Raw genomic sequence first — 18,100 nt, 5'->3', positions numbered from 1 at the left:
ATTGTACCAGCCAATTAGCGGCTGGAATCGCGGGTTGCCAGGGTTGTCTGTTGTTTTCCGGCGCAGCTACTGTAGGCTGGCACTGGGTGAAATGGAGTTGTAAACAAGCAGAGCCGTGTTGGACTTACTAAAACCAGCGTGTTTTGCTCTCAAATACAACTTTTCATCACAAAACTTCGAAGGTAAGACAGAATATCTGTTAGTCGCTGTAAATAAGTGGTTGTTTACCTTTGTATTCTTTGGCTGCTGGTTCACTGAGGTTTTAGCGCAATAATAGTGGTACTGCTGAACTCGGCAGGGTCTTAGCTTTCATATGAGATGTTATTTGTTTGTGTACCATGAAGTATCAAAACGGTAGCAATGGAAATGTGGAGAGTGGGTTGACTTTCTGACGCTATTCGGATTTTGATAATTGATCATTAATATGCTTGGTTTTGAGTTGTGTTTGGTGTGTGTAAAAATGACGTGCTTGTAGCGGAGTTTCTCCTATTTAATTTGATGTGCAGTATGACTGTATTGCTACATAATTAGGGGATCATCCCTATGTTCCCCGGGTCCTATGTTCCCGGCTTTGTATGTGACCGGGGAACATAGGGATGACCCAAATCTACAGTTAGCCAGTTAGTTGAGTTAGCCGCTGAGTTAGCTGCTGAGTTAGCCGCCGAGCTAGCAGCTGAATTAGCCGCCGAGCTAGCAACCAAGTTAGCCGCGATCGGGGAACATAGGACACGGGGAACATAGGTACGCTCCCCAGGTTTACCTGCTACTCCCACTGGCGTTACAATGTAATGTACCTCGGTGGTTTCAAGTCGTATATTTACAGAGTTAGAGCTAAAATAAAATCCGCTTCAGCCTGCTGATTTCAGCTTGGGTAGGAACGAAATGCATTATGGGTTATCGTGTAGTTTACTGACTGGTCTACTCACGCCGATCAGGCTACAGAAACAAGCAATCATTTTGAGTTGGGAGCTAGCTAGCTAATCGATTACACACCACTCAAAGAAAGACTTCCAGTTGAAGACTGGCTAACGTTAAATACTGTTGTAAAATTAATTGGTCGAAATTAGTCGTTACCCTGTATGATTCATCACTTGACATGACGCTGGCTAATCGACTGACGCACTCGGCACCGGACCTGGCAACCCGACTGCTGGAATTACTTTTTGGTTGTTGCGACTACGATCTCGAGACATTAGATGGCGGTGTTCTGCTCATTCTACATATTCTACCTGTAATCGTAAAGTTATTAATTAAGAATATCTAACTGTCCTCCTCCAGCAAATCATTCCAGTTAAAGTTTTGGGTCTCCTAGTCATTTTTGGGGATTAAAAAGAATACATTCTCTATGAAATACAGGGGCTAAATTGCTTATTAGTTCATTTTTAATATTCAAAGTCAAAATCATATTCAAAGATTTTGGAATTCTCTCAGGTCTGTTACTTGACAGTAAATCAGTCTAAGTTCTGGAGAAGTGTATCCTTTTGTCCCTTTGATCAGCTGTGATAGGACCAAGCCATCAGTTATCTGCTTGAGGTTCTTTTAATTGGTCTGTCTTACCAATTGATGCTAAAATCTCAAAATAAATCAAAAGACATTTGTGATGTGATAAAATAATATTCAGACCAGTACATTCCAATTACTTTGACCAGTGGGTTTCCTTACATTGGGTGCCATCTTTCACATAAACCATGACCCCACCTCCATTTTAGTCCCCTCTATATCTTCCATTGATTTCATAACCAGGTACTATAAATGGTGCAGGTGGCAAGATTTTATGAAGCCAGATAAACAGAGAAAATCTATTTGAGTCCATTAAAAGGTGTTGGATTTGATCACTTTTAGATTTAACACTTCCCATAGTATTCTGGAGTCAGTTTGAATTGATTATGTGCCCTCCTGCTACATGTGGACTGTCCACTGGATTACTCTCAGGCATGGTCGGAGGGTTTTGTCGTCTTGAAAGGTGGATTGTCACCTTTTCTATTTGATGCAACTGGACAACTATAATTTATCGCTGTCCTCACTGCGTTCTTGGGCATCCTGCCGGCATTCATATACCTCACTGGTGCTGACAGCTCTGCTGACACACTTGCCTGTGGATGTTTGTCATCCCAGCTCATAGATGCCTTTGTCATGTCGATTGCTAAGCCCACCGGACTGGTACTCTGAGTGCAGAACAGTAAGTTTTGTTGTTCACAATCAAAGCTTGACATGTCAGTGTAAAAAGGGCACAGTGTAGAGGTTCTATCTTCTGCTTCTGTGTAGAATGGGACATGATGGATATCACCAGATAGGAAAAGGCAAATAGTAATGATCAGATTGTCACTTCATTGGAATCTGGATGTTGTCTTAGAGTGGTTCTTTGGATAGGTAAATGTAACAGCTAGGACATGGCTCCCATATGCAGTTGTTGGCTTGGTTTATGGGTTAGTTTAACAGATCAGTCACATAACTTGGCTTGTCATCATTGTAGTCATTGCAGTCCTTTTAAAAGCAGGCTGATGTCAACAGGTTTTAAAAGATTTGACAGTAACACATATCCTAAAAGAGCTCCAACTACACCTGCCGTACCTGCTGCAAATTTGCCACCTCATCAAATATTTTCCAGTGTGTATTGGCTTCTGCTCATATGGCTGCCCAATGTCACCTTCTCTAGTCTAACAATTTATCTTTTATCTTTCAGTTTGTGGAAAAAGCAGTGAATGTCAGGAACAGTGTGTCTTTGGAAAAGTGAGAGACAGGATTGTTAACAATGGTCATACACTAAGCTGCTATTATGGCTGGATTTATTTGTATAGTAAAGGAATTATCCTAGTCCCAATTTGTTTTCCCTCCCCCCTCCCTATCAAATGTAATCCCCAGTATTTTTTGTTCAGTCTGGGTCACAGTCAGGGGGAGTCCTGTCGTCTCAGTCGCCATCCATGGTCCATAAACATAATCTTAATGTTCCCTAACATCCATATCGCATGACATTCAGATGTTGCTTTCAGGAACCTTTATGAATTACCAGTATTCCCTTCTAGGAAATGTCAACAAAATATCAGTGTTAAAGTAAATTCAGTACATCTAATTAAATAGAATTTCATATGGGAGGTCTCTCTGTACTTTGAAAATTTGCCCTCAGGCTCTGTTGTCATGTGGAGTGAAGCACAGCTCTGCACTGGTGAAGTGTCATTTTCTAGAGGAGCACTTTCCTTGCCTCCACCAGTAGAGTAGTTTGGTGACTCACTTTGGGAAGGATTGAGGTACATCAGGAAGCAGACCAAGCAATAATAGCTTTAAACAGCTCATATTTAAGCACCTTTCATAGTACATTTGTGCAGCTATGCAGAGCCTATATTGGTTTCCTCTCATTTTCTGCTGTTTAGGTTGTGAATGTAGAAATAGTATGAGTCAGTAATCAAGTTTCCAATCCGAAATTTCAAAAATGAAATGCAAATTAATGTGTATCCAACCAATATTGTTTTGTGTATGTTAATAGATGGCCACATCAAGGTAAACAGCTGATAGTGCTGATTATGTTACTGAATGCAATAAGCCAAAAAAGAGAGGATGGTGCAACACAATGAGTTATAGCAGAAGCAATGTACACATCCTGGTGATGTAGAGCATGGTGGTCAGCAGAAATGGAGAATCCTGAACTGGTGACATCACAGTTTCTTGCTTCTTGCCTCCCGAAAATCCCATTATGACAGAACCCCCCCTCGGAAAGGGATACATAATGCTCTACAAGTAACTGTAATACACCTCTGGATAATATACTTTGGCTATATACCAGGAGAACTGCCAAAAAGACACAAATATTTAAGTAACAAGCTTGTTGAGAAATGTGAGTCTAGTGTAGTTCTATTGATAGAATTGTAAGTCACATAACACAGTGACTATTGAAGCATATAGAAGAAGTAATATTTTCTCTTTAATAGCACACTACATAACTGTGTAGACATTGTTAATCTTGTTATTCAGTAATGCAGAACAACTCGATTATCTGTTTCTTTGCGGTCGGAGTCTTACTGGAGCAATTAATACCTCTAATTTCTGAGCGTCAACACCTCGAGCGTGAAAACAGGAGCACGCAAGCAGCCGCCCAAGTGAGCAATAGCTGTATTTTCTCTATCTCCTTGATTTCTCCGTCCCCTACAGCCTCCGCTCTGTCCACATCTTATATCTAATTCCTCTATGGTCGCAGGTGCAGCAGAAAAGGTCAATGCTGCCTCGCTAACGGCCCGGCTAGTCAAGGATAGCTTCTCTCCAGAGGCCTTTGTGCTGATGCCCCTTGCTTGCGTCGTCAGCTTCCTGCGTGTCACCGTTTTGTTCTCGGCCTACCTGGGGGGAAGGGCTTCCTGTCAGGTTAATTGCATGGAGGAAAGCACTTTGATGCACAAAAATATGCTGTGTGTTTGTCAGTACATTACTAGAACACCGCTTTCATATAGGCCTGCGCTCTGGTGTGATGTTGGGTTCCTGCCAAGATTAGATTTGCCTGCCGGAATGAAAATTAGCTCACAATCAGTGTAGTTTGAATGTTTCCAATAATCAAACGACTGGAGGGGAAACTGCTTTGTTTTTATTCAGTGTCTTAAATTGATTGATTAGGGAGGATACTAGCTTTTGAAAACAACCTAACAAAACTGATAAATTGGATCAGACAGTAACCAAACATTACCTAGAGGACACTTTCCTCACACTCCATCCCTACATTCAAATCAGTCATAATCAATAATCCTGCCTCATCCAATCTTAAAGTTAATGTTGATGCTGGGGAGAAGGAGGAGGAAGAATCATTAGTTTCTCAATGAGCGCATTAAAAGCACCTCGGTCAGATTTATGAGAGTAATTTACTGCGGGCATGCCTGCGTTATCAATTTAAAGATGATGTACAGAACCAACAGGCATTTGCATAATGTAAGCTTACAGCTTTGTGCTGACTGTGGTGATGTGAGGGTGGAGCAGCTGCAGGTTCACATGCATGGGTGCCGATGCACTGACACAGCAAAAATGTGCATGTACAATCATGACGGCAAAGATTTCTATATAGTGACCAAACCCAAATTACAACTTTGTTCACTTTCCTTTAGTGGTATTTAACCTGATTTAGTTTTTTGCTTAACTAACCAAAAAAAAAACACCAGCATCTGCCAAAATGCATTTTACCAGCTGAAGAACACTAGGGGGGGGGGTATGTGTTTTGGTGAACCAAACCTTTAAAAGTGTAGGTATGTACTTGGGAAAAGATGGCAACCAATAAACTAAATAACACTGTTTTTTAATTAATAATTTTAAGCAGCTTGTGATCATTTATTCTGTACTAGAGTAAATATATTTGGTCCAGCCAGAGTCAACAATATGAATAACGATATTAGGAGTGAAAAGAGCCAATTAGAGTGATGACTCAACTGTGCATGTCCTCTGGGCTCTAGACACTTTTTGGCATCTTTCAACTCATTCACTTCAATGTGGTTTTTATGGCCTGACACTTTGGCAGCTAAAGAGGCCACATTAGGTTTTTTTTCTCAGCAGATGGTGGAGACCAAATCTTATGTGTGTGCTGGATGTGCTTGCTGTCACATTAAGAATGACAACATTCTTACTGTAGTTTTACTCGGATGGTTTGGTCGTGACCCATAATTTACAAAAATGGAAATAAAATGCATCTTTAAAATAAATAAATAAATAAAAACTTGCAGCTGACACATGTTTGTATATATGGGTCAGTGATAAATAAGTATTCGCAAGATGAGCAATTCAAACAAATCTTTTAAAAAATAGTTTTAAAAGCAGCATCATGTCTGTTAAAATATACATTTATTATTTTTGTTGGTTTTATATCATTTGAAATGACATTTGCACCATATTTGACCAAAAGTAAGACTGAATGCTCCACAAAAGATAAATATTAAATGTGTATTCCACTTACAGTGTATTTAAGTATACTTAGAACTGATTACTTCATTTTAAAACATCAAATGAAATTTCAATTTTAGTGCATTTTGACAATATATGATAATATGTGTGACCAATGATGTAAAATGTGTTTAAAAAAAACAAAAAAAAATCATAGTGTTGTGTTGCTAAAAGTGGATTAAATTTATTCCAGATTTTAATGAAAAAAATACTGGTTACACTAATTGACACTGGGTTATATCATGCCATCGACCCATATGCAAATGTACAAATTTGCCCTATGTTTATAAAAAAAAAAAATTCAAACATGTTGAATTTATCATATTCTATGAAATGTTCTCCTGGAATATAAACTAGTGATTGTGAATGTCTTTTTTCCACAAGATCAATCAAACATTTATTAATAACTGATGGGGAATTTTTGAATGTGAATTAGTGTAGAGACTAATTATGAGTCAGAATATGGTCAGTATGTAAAAGTTAATGTTCTTGTTTCTGTCATTTTTGCTATCCCAGTTAGTTTTGGACTGTTGGGATTTTTGGAACTTATATTGGAGCTGGAACTGCCTGTAAAGCCCATTCACACATTGTATACAATATAAATGTACTGGACTACTATATTTAAAGACTAATAAGGAGGATATGAGTCAAATATATTCAAAAATCCATTTTCTATATGTGTTTATCCAGCAGCTTATCCCAGCACCCCACTGGGTGAGAAGCGGGGGTACAGGATGCTCCCTGCACAGCCTCATGTTGACAGACACAACAGACAGAAACATTCCCATTCAAATCTAATTAATTCATGTATTATCAAAGAAGTTCTCGTCTCAGACCAGCTCTGCTCATCTAAAAGCTGTCCCACATCAGTCTTCTGATGCACTGAGGCATGCTGACATTTATTTGAAACAAGAAAAAGCAGAAATCCACACTTTAACAAATAAAGCAGTTTCTTCAGCTTACATCATAACAGTGATAAACAGTGAATGCTATAAGCAGACTTAAACTTACAATAAAAACTTGTCTGCTCTTCACAGTCTTCTCAGTTTACATTCTATTATGAGACATGTCACAGAGTTTGTTCCTGACTATTAAAGCAGGCTGAACCTAAGGCTCTGAACCTGTTATGTCAAGATACAATATTGCATCACAAATCCCTATTATATACTGCCAATAAACATAATGCATTAGTATCAAAATACCCATTAAGGTAGTAATATGTGTACTTCACTGCATTCATTATCCTTCCATTAATATAATCACTGTTTTATTTAGAACAGAACAAACTGTGCTACATGTGCTACATGTGCTGGCCTATAACAACTTCATCCCTGTCCTCCCACCTCTACCAAACAGGGGCGTGCACAGCCAGCGTGTACCCCAGCATGTACTCTGCACAGTCACAAAGTCATAAGAACACTAATCATGCAGGAACCTAAATAGCTGACAACAGCAGCTGCTCTGTTTCTAATGAGTCGAGCCTGCTGAGTGGACGCTGCGAACTGGCCTCGTTGGAAGTGGAAGAGGAGTTGTACACTAGAAGGCAGCCAATTAAAGAATGTATATAAGTATAGTTTTGTATTGTGACTAGAAATCACCCAGTCATGTTTCAATATGTAGAAAATGGGCATATCATTAATTAAGTTGTACTGTTAATACAGTAATTATGGCTGCCCAATCAAATCCTACTGAGTGCCTTTAGTGGAGTAGTTGCACAAATAAATGGCCTCATTTTGTGAGGTTGTGCAAATTTAATTGATTTGATCATTTTCTTTGGTTTTTGTGCTTCTTCTACTATAGGTCAGTGGGCTACGTAGTTAAATTGTCTCTTAATTTGTCTGTTTTATTCGTATTTGTTGCTGAAATATGATTAGAAGTCTACATTTTTTGTATTTTGTAAATTAACTGCTTTATGCTGTTTCTGAGTCTGATTTCCTGTCAGCTCTGTGAAGCTTGACGCAGCTTCCTTTGAAAATAGATTCTGTTCTAAACTGCATACTTTCCTACTACTCTACTAACTCTGACGTCATTTGAAGTATGTAGTGTGTTTCAACTGCGTAGTGATTTAGAGTATGTGAGAAGTTCCTGGATGGTTTACTAGATTCTCCAGAAATGCAGAGTATGCATCAAGAGCTGACTACTCACACTCACATTACCCAAGATGCAACGCTACTACTCACACTCACATTAGCCAAGATGCAACGCTACTACTCACACTCACATTACCCAAGATGCAACGCTACTTCTGAAAAAAACCCAAAATATAAACGTCACAGATCACCACCTCGGTGGTTTCAAGTTAGCTACAGCGAGGGTATGTTTGCTTCCTGTTTTCAAAATAAAAGCACCAATTCTATTGTTATGGTTTTCTTAATAATAAAAGGCAACGGGTGTTTTATTTTATGAAAATGACAGGAAGTGTGTTACTCACTATGGCTAACTTGAGTGGCTCCGAATTCTCAGGAACAAAACTTTAAACAGGTGTTATTTGGACAAATTAGCGTCACATTGTGGATCTAAAGGGCTACTTTACTTTCTTCCTAAAAAGGTTAGAAATGTGGATAAAGTGGTATATTTACAGAGTTAGACCTAAAGTGAGTGGAGTGCACTCTTCGGGTCGGGGATGAGATTCTGCCTCAAGTGGAGGAGTTCAAGTACCTCGGGGTCTTGTTCACGAGTGAGGGAAGGATGGAGGGGGAGATCGACAGGCGGATCCGTCGTGGTGAAGAGAGAGCTGAGCCGAAAGGCAAAGCTCTCGATTTACCAGTCGATCTTCGTTCCTACCCTCACCTCTGGTCATGAGCTTTGGGTAGTGACCAAAAGAACAAGATCGCGGGTACAAGCGGCCGAAATGAGCTTCCTCCGTAGGGTGGCTGGGCTCTCCCTTAGAGATAGGGTGAGAAGCTCAGTTATCCGGAGGGAGCTCGGAGTAGACCCGCTGCCAGATGTGCTGGCTCGGGCATCTAATCAGGATGCCTCCCGGACGCCTCCCTGGTGAGGTGTTCAGGGCACGTCCCACCAGTAGGAGACCCCGAGGAAGACCCAGGACACGCTGGAGAGACTATGTCTCTCGGCTGGCCTGGGAACGCCTCGGGGTCCCCCGGGAAGAGCTGGACGAAGTGGCTGGGGAGAGGGAAGTCTGGGCTTCCCTGCTTAGGCTGCTGCCCCCGCGACCCGACCCCGGATAAGCGGAAGAAGATGGATGGACCTAAAATGAAATCAGCTTCAGCGTGCTGATTTCAGCTCGGGTAGGAACCAAATGCATTGTGGGTTATCGTGTAGTTTACTACAGTGTAAATGGTCTGCTTACTATCTGGTCGTTTAGTGTGTAGAATGGAAGTATGTAGTATAGAAGTATGTAGTATAGAAGTATGTGGTATGTAGTATAGAAGTATGTAGTATGTGGTAGGCGCTTTCGAACACAGCCTCAGTGCAGATTTTCCAACATTTCAGAAACGCGCCATGGTGACCAATGGGATCATAATCATTGACCAGATTGGCAACGATCAGTTTCGCAGGCCATGTTGGAGCCAGAACGCGGCACATCTGCACCCTGTGGATTCAAGCAGTAAGAGTCTCTGAGGGTATCATGTTGGTGGAACAATGCATCAGATTACATCCTCCCCAATACATGAAATATGGACATTTGACCCAAAAAAAAAACCAATTTAAAAGCCAAAAAATCAAGTCAATATCTAGTGTCAACCTGACAACACTGAACACAACAGCTCTGCGTGCAGCTTGCAAACTGGTCTGGTCTGTTTCCTCCTCACACCATGCACAGATGTCTTGCACACAAAAAAAACACAGAAGTTTCCATTTGAATCACACCATCACTGATGCACATAATAAATCTCCCAGCGTGTTATTGCCGTTGTTGATTACACATCTGGACTGGTGTTTTTCAAGCTTCGTCAGTCAGCAGGCTGGTCTGGGTTTCATTCACTTGATCACTTTCCTCTTAAAAAACTGGAGATGTTATTGATCTGTTGCTAAACTGTGTGGGAGGAAATTACAGTGTAGAAGTGTTGATGAAAACGCTGAAATGTGACTTAATAGAAGGATCATTTTTTACTGTACTGAGTGTGTTAGGTGTGTTTACAGTGGAATGGGAACGAGAGCCTGACTTAATGGTGTGGTGAAAGGTTCCTCTCAGATAATGCCAGGCTATCTACAAGGAGCCAATTAACCTGACCTGCTAAAGGTAGTGATGTAGTGGCCAGTAGTCATTCCTTGAGTGTAGACACAGGAAAAAGTCTTACTTCTAGGCTCTCTCAATGTTATGACAGTATAGTGAGATAGTGATATAAAATATAAAGCAATGTTGTTTTGTTATGGCCAAACTGTTCTTGACTGACAACCTCAGTCCCATGACCTTCATCTAACTGAGCAGGTTATCTTTTTTAAGTCATTTATACTCAAGGGACAATTGAAGGAAGACCATCGTTCACAATGGTGTTGAATCAATTACACAAATAAAGAAAAAGAAAAACAACAAGTAATAAAAATGAGAGAAAAGGAAATGCCACAATTAGTTCATCTGAGAATCTATTAAAATGAATCAATTAGAGAGGATAAATTGATAGATAAAAATAATTAAAATGCCCTACAACATTCCAATTAGATTCAAAGATGTGTTCAGGGCGGGAACCTCATCATGAGCGAGGAATTTGGGGCACATTAGACAATGTATGTTGGTATGTATGTTGAAAGGACTTCCTGTTTTATGGCAAAACCTCAAGATTTGCCGCACTGCCACACCCACCAGGCACGAGGTGTAGAAATGGTGAAAATGGCGCCAAAATGGAAAATTCAAACCAAATTGGCAGACTTCCTGTTGCACCTTTGGTATGGATCCAAGAGACTTTTTTGTGCGTCTTTACATGATGTGTAGGATTTATTCCCAGGATGCGGGATTCCTGGGAAGTCTGATCAAAACCATTTTCCGTTTCCCGGGAAACAGGGAAAAAATGTTTTGTGTTCTAATATTTACGGTAACGACACACATTTTGCGAGCAGCAGCTACGTCCGTACTGTAGTTACGGTAATACAGCCTAACCTACAAGCCTAGCACCTAGCCTGCCAAAGCATGTTGGCACCAGCGGCTAGATTAGTTTGGGAACACTTTCTCAGATTAGACAATCAATCAATCTCAATCAATCAATCAATCTTTATTTGTATAGCGCCAAATCACAACAAAGTTATCTCAAGGCACTTTACACATAGAGCAGGTTCTAAACCAAACTCTTCAGGGAAAGAAACAATGAAACTGCTGAGTGCAGGATGCGTGTGTTCAGGGGGATCAACAGGTGGTTTGAGGTAGACTATAGGCTTCACGGCACGCAGATGTAACCGACAGCTTTAATGTCTGGATGTCATAATTATTTTATTCTAACGATCATAAAAAAATAATATAGCCTACTATATTTAGCCTACAAAAAGGTTAGGCTGGCATATGTTAACACATATTTGTCTAGGTTAATGTCTTCATGGTCGGCTATAAGCCTTATCGATAAAATATATGGCAATTAAAAAAATCCCAGGAAATTGTTCTTCTTTTCCCGGGATTTAAAATAACTCATTTTCAGGAAAAATGTTAAACACTAATGATGCCTTTGCACTGTTAGTGCTCGGGCCCTAATGAAAATACAGTTATGTAAAACAACTGCAACTACATGTTGGGAGGTTAAAAATCATGTTCCTAAAGTGTCCATAAGGAGTGTAGTGATTTTGAGGAGGTGCTGTATTTTGATCAGGAATCACGTGCACTAAAATTAAAAGCAGTCTTTTCAAGTTCAGACCTAACTCATGGAACATGAAGCATGAGTCAGTCAGTAGAGCATGTCTGATAGATCATAGAGTAAACAAACAGCTCTGAAAGACAACATGGTAGTGTTACAATAAGGGCTTTATAGATTAAAAGATAGCAGTGAGTATCACACCACCTAACCCTATCATATAAAATAGAATGATGTGTACCATAGACATCAACAGTAATAAATCTCAAGGCACAGTGATAGATGGACTTCAGAGCTTTAAGAGTGGAAATGGATCTATAAATCACATCACAGTCGTCCACACACACAGACTGCCTCAACAACCCTTCTCCTACAAAACATAGGAGAAAAGGCTTTATCTCTGTAGAAATAGCCAACCTTGTGTCTGAGTCAGCACACAAGATTATCTATATGAACTGAAGGTGAGCTTTTCATCCATCCAGATGCCGACATATTTATATTTTGTGACTCTCTCGAGTCTATTTGTTGCAGAAGTATTAAGGTCATCATAGTCAATAGTCCTGACTCTGCATGGAAAATAACAGTCAGTACAAGCTTTTACTGCTAGATGCACAGAATCAGCAACATAATACAGTACTGTGTGATCTTCATACAGATGGCTATGACAGTATGTCAAAGATGACACAATAATTGACGATGAAGTTGTCATCTGTCGCTCATGTCAACCGAAAATATGTCTCTCTCTCTCTCTCGCTCTCTCTCTCTCTCTCCATCCCTCTCTCTGCCTGCTACAGTCTGACATACAGCTGGTATGTGCTTCCCACCACTTCCACATCTCTGCCCAGTTTCTGCAGGATCTGCAGTCCCATCTTCCTATCCGCCTCATCAGCAATCACCACCACCAGTGTCTGGACGTCATGGGGGGTCTATCTATCTCCCAGCTGTTCTGGAAGAATGTTCTTATGGAGTTCAAGCGCCAAAGACTTTGTTTCATGGTATAATGATAATAAATCTGATTTTTTTTTTCATTCACTTTTCTCTCCTGATTGAACTTAGTGTTTATTTACTTTCCAACACTGGCCTTCAGCAATATAATGAACTGATTATTGACATTTTGGCAAAAATATGTCCCACTAAGTGCCAAATTATTTGATAATTAATCACATTTTCTTATTTAACCCTTACATACTGTTCATATTCTGACTCATTCACATTCATAAATTCCCCATCAGTTATTAATATATGTTTGACTAATTCTTCTGTTTGATTAAAAGACATTCATAATCACTATTTTATAGTCCAGGAGAACATTTTATATAAAAACATGTTTGAATGCTGATTTTTTTTTAAATAAACACAGGTCAAACCTTTAAATATATACAAATGTATATCAGCTGCACAAAATAAAAAAATAAAAAAAGTTTGTACAGTTTTGTAAACTGTGGGTCACATTAGGGAAAATTGGTGAAATTTGACCCTGAACAATATGTAAGGGTTGAAATAACGAGGGTTGATCATCTGATGTTTTGCATAAATGTAATTTAAATTCATATTTGTTTATAATTTCAAGAAATTATTTGATTATATGCAATGCCAGTTCCCACAAAATCATGTGTCCTCAGTCAAGATCTTATTTCAATTTTTATTTCAATCAATCAACAATCAATACATTTACAGACACTGAACATATGCTGACTTCATAAAGCCAGAACTAATATGTTCCATGTAAATAATGTTTTTTTTTTCAGAATTGAACTGTCCCCCAAATGACCTCATCCTGTTCACTTAAATACTTGTTTTTCCCCTTTCGCTCTGATTCTCCCAGCATGTCCGCTGATGACCTGCAGGACGCTGCCATTTCTCTCAGCTGTGTTTGGCAGGCTGCCTCAGTGAAGGAGGTTAAGGAACACAGAGGTTAGTGGTAACACACGTAGGGCTGGCATGGGCCGGCCGCTCCTTTATCATGAAGCGGCTACAAGCTGTCAGTGGTGATAAAGTGGGAAGAAGCCGCTGGTGCTCATTCAATAAAAAACGTATTCTTCTGCTTAAAAAAAGAAAGAGAGGGTTGCCTGCCGCAGCCTTGCCGCATGCTCCGAAATATCACCATCGCCATCACAACATGGACACGTGCTTTGTCTGGTATAGGTAATAGAAATTCCACAAGATGATCAGTCATTGGAATAGTACAGTAAAACACACATTGTGCTTTTTTTATCTTGTAATCTAATTTGGTGATTAGATGGGCATTTGCTTCTTCTAATTGTATCTTCTGTCAGAGATATGGCCAGAAGAAAATCCATATTGATAAATGTCTTGGTTGTTTCCCTTTAAAGTTTGCAGGCCTGAGGTCAATACTCCACTCAGGATGGATAACAGACACGGAGTGCAAATCAAAAAAAAAAAAAACAGCCTTGAAGACAGGCAGAGGTGTTACTTCAGCCCTCCCTCTGTAATAGAAAGTATTGATCACATTTGGAATGGAGTTACCACAAATGAAACTCAATTGATTTTTTTGTGTTATCTGACAATTACACATCTCTGTCATGACACACTGTTGTACTGTTAATAGCAGGCAGACTGACATGTTGGTCATATGGTTGTTTGGTCTGATTTCCTTTTTCTTTTCTCCAACACTTATTATGGTGTAGGATATTGCAACAACTGCAGGCCAGATAATCATGGAATACAAGGAGAATATGTATTGTCCTGATGTGCTGTGTCTTCTTTTAATTACACCTGCATTCAGTTATGTTTTTGGTTAATTGGGGATAGTGGGAACAACACAACAATATTCATATATTCATCATAGATTAACCTTTTAAGTTGATATGGCCAACGGTTACTTATTGCAGCAGTAACATTAACATTCATTTGGATTCATGTTTCTGTTCACCTGCTGAATGTAAGTCCAGCATTCACTCTCTTTTAGCTCTGTTTGTACTCTGTATCAACTCCTGAGGGAAATATTTGATTTAGATGCTAAATGCTCCACTGTGTTCACCAGCTAGTCTACAGCTAAAGGCCATTTATACTCAACGTTAAATACGGATACAGACGGAGCCTTCTGTCCGCGCTCTGCGTTCATTTCGTCCGTATTTCTGCATGTTTCCATAAAGCTTACAGATACAGACCAAACGGAGCAGTACCACCGGAAACCATGGGGGAGCAGTGTTGCCACTACTCGATACATGGCTCTAGTGAGACACAAAGAAGAAATAACAATGGCAGAACTTTTTGAGGAAAGGTTGTGTGAGTTGGTTAGAAACTTTAAACATATCATTTTTGTCTTTTATGCAAGAGGTACATTATCAATATCTCCTCCACAGTCGCCATGTTTGTTTTTGAGTTTGTTGTTGTCATAAACTTTTGACTCTGCACTGCCCCCTGGTGGATGTATTGGTTAACATCCATACCAACGTAAAGAACGCATGGAAGTATGTGAGCAGTGACGGTAACATTGTTTGAAAAGGACGGATACATTTTTGTACGTATGTTGAGCATAAATGGGCCTTTACTGTGTCTGCTGTTTGGTGCTGAGCAGGTAGTGTACAGTGGCTTATTAGAGCTTGTTCTCTGCGTGCTGCTCTATGAGAGCACTGAGATTGAACCTAAATAGTATAGTTGGGAGGCTGAGCAGTTATAAATGAGCTGAAAGTTGCTATAAAGTTCCATAAAGCAGAGCAACTGATTTTCTAGTCTCATAACTATGATCAACATCACTCATATTACACACTGACCTTTAATAAGGGCAAAATCTGGACTTTGTATTCATTGGGTCATGAAGGCAACCTGTGTCTGCTTATTTACCAGTAGGTAATACCTTTGGGTAACCATGGAGAACTTGCATATACCCAATCAAATCATTGCATAAAGGTCACATCATGGTAGAACAACTCTAACAAGTTAAACAGCTTGCATTTCAGAACACCCTTGAACTTTTTTTGGGTTAAGCTAAACTTTACGAATCATTTTAAAATGAACAATCAATCCCAATAATATGACAAACATCATTATAATGGATAAGAACTGTTATTTTTGCTGGTTTTGTCTAATGATTGCTCTTCTTTTTTCACCTCTACATTTTTATCTGAAGCAAATTATCAGACAAGATTAAAAGCCTTTTCTTTTTCCTTGGTGTTAATGGGAGCTTTCCACATTAAAGTCCTTTGAGAGTTTCCAAAACTTTGAAAGCATTTGTCTTGTTTCACAGTCTAAGGAAGCTGGGTGGGTCCAAAGGGACCTCTTTGCTTCAGGAGTACTCCATTTGCACAGACACAAAATAGTGTTATTAGGCTGACTGATTTCCTTTCATACATACATCAAGAGTCGCTTTCTATGTTTAATGAAATTTTGAGTTTAAAGGGTTTTTAAGTCTATTTTATTCACTGAAATCAAATGAAGCATCTGGTGTTTGTCTGAGGGAAAGTATGCGTTGTCCCTCTGATTTTCTGATTATTCATCAAACTTGGAGTTGTTACTATGACTTTTATGCTTTTATTGTAATTATGAAAAAAGACTAAACAGACAAACGAAGATAGCTTCACACATTCAAACTTCAGCAATAGAGACTCTAAGAAATTCAACTTTGATGATGATACTTGACAAAAGGTTGATGGACAGATGATTACTGAGAAGAATTTGGAGTTGTGTGGTTGGGGTCACAAAATAAACTGGGCGATTTGTAAGTTGAATAATGGGAGAAGACAGAGGAGAGAAAAATCTGAAACCAAATTTTTATTTTTCTGAATATTTTAATTTATGTAAGAAATAACAATTATTTATTTAATTAAAAACATCTGATGGGAAATGAGTCTTTGGCGAAACAGCTAACAACTCAGTGACATCTGAAATGTGACAAGTGGTCCCACATAGACAAGTACTCTTTTTATATTTCATTACATGCCTTTTTATATCCAGTTACGTGTCAAAATGACAAGTGAATCCAGTGAGTCATCCCCCTATAGGACAAGTTGTACCAACTATGACTAGTACTAGCAACAAGAGGTTGTTTTAAGCCAGAGCCCAGACCATGGTTTTAACATGAGGACTGTGAATTCAGTGCAGTAGTAATGATGACACACTTATTGTATATCAGCATATCCATCATGATAAGGTAACTCGTGAATCAACTATAAACATTATAAAGGAATGTTCCACCCCAAATCTTAATCTTCATAAGGCTTCAAAGCTGGAAAGGAATGGAACATGGAACATATAAAGTAAGCTTGAATTCACAGCAGTAAAACTGGATTTAAATGAAGATGGGGGAGCCATGGCGACAAGCAAATCCAAAATGTTCATGGAAGTTTCTCAAACAGCTCCCTTATTTTTGACTCATCCGGAATTTTTCATGCCGAAATACTTACTAGTTTAGGGGACTCAGTGCAATTTGGGGGTGAAATTGCAATATTCTTGCATTTTTATTTGGTTGGCCTTCCTTCTCCTGTCTTGTCACCATGAGTGGCCCACCATGGGGGCGCTCCTTCCTTAGTCAAGCATGGTGCTCCCTTTGCTGGATGTGCTCTCATCATCTTCACGATGCGCTCTGCTGTAAGTATGCCATTTCTCTGGGTCAAACTCATCATATGCTGTGTTTGAGCAATAACCAAGAATTTGTGAATATGACAAAGTCCTGACACCTGACACATTGTAACCAAGTCATGATCCATACTGTCTACAAATGCAACCACACACAGATACGGATCACACACACACACACACACACACACACACACACACACACACACACACACACACACACACACACACACACACACACAGCCAGATACAGATCAGATACACACACAGATAAAGATCACACACACAAAAACCAAAAAAAAACTCATGCCACCTTTGTCTGACTCCAGATCAGCGGAGCTCTCAGACTTTTCAGTCAATGCTAGTGATGCCATCTAATAAGTCTCATCTTTGAAAGACTCAGTGATATGTTTTGGGCTGGTTGTGGGTCTTGTGTCATGTATAACTTCCAGGACTTTGTAAAATGGGAACTTGTCTTTGTCTTCCCCCACGCTGCCACCTTTCCAAAGCAAGTCACTGACTTTAATGTATTGTTGGTGAAGTTTTTTTTTACCTTCATGTGACATTGGTCAGCATGCAGTCATACATTCTGTCATAATGTTACTTATGGATGGAATTATAGTGAGAATAAATGGTTCCCCTTTTTACTAGGGACTCCCTGGAACGACCTGAAGGACCCCTGGGGGTCCCCGGACCTCACTTTGAAATCAAAGATTTAGTTAATCATTAGATTAACTAAATCCCTTGATCACCAGCATGTACCTCTTAAATTAATCTTTAATTAATGTAACTAAACACAGTACAACAACTCATACAGATCAGTGTGGTGTAGAGATGATAGACCCTCTTGCTTGACACTACTCTGTGGTTGATGTACAATGCTTTTTACAGGGCATAGAACTCAATACTGTAAAATGTTA

This window comes from Scomber japonicus, chromosome 16 (genome assembly GCF_027409825.1).
Source record: "Scomber japonicus isolate fScoJap1 chromosome 16, fScoJap1.pri, whole genome shotgun sequence".
Classification (NCBI taxonomy): Eukaryota; Metazoa; Chordata; class Actinopteri; order Scombriformes; family Scombridae; genus Scomber; species Scomber japonicus.
Note: the sequence above shows the minus strand (reverse complement) of the source record.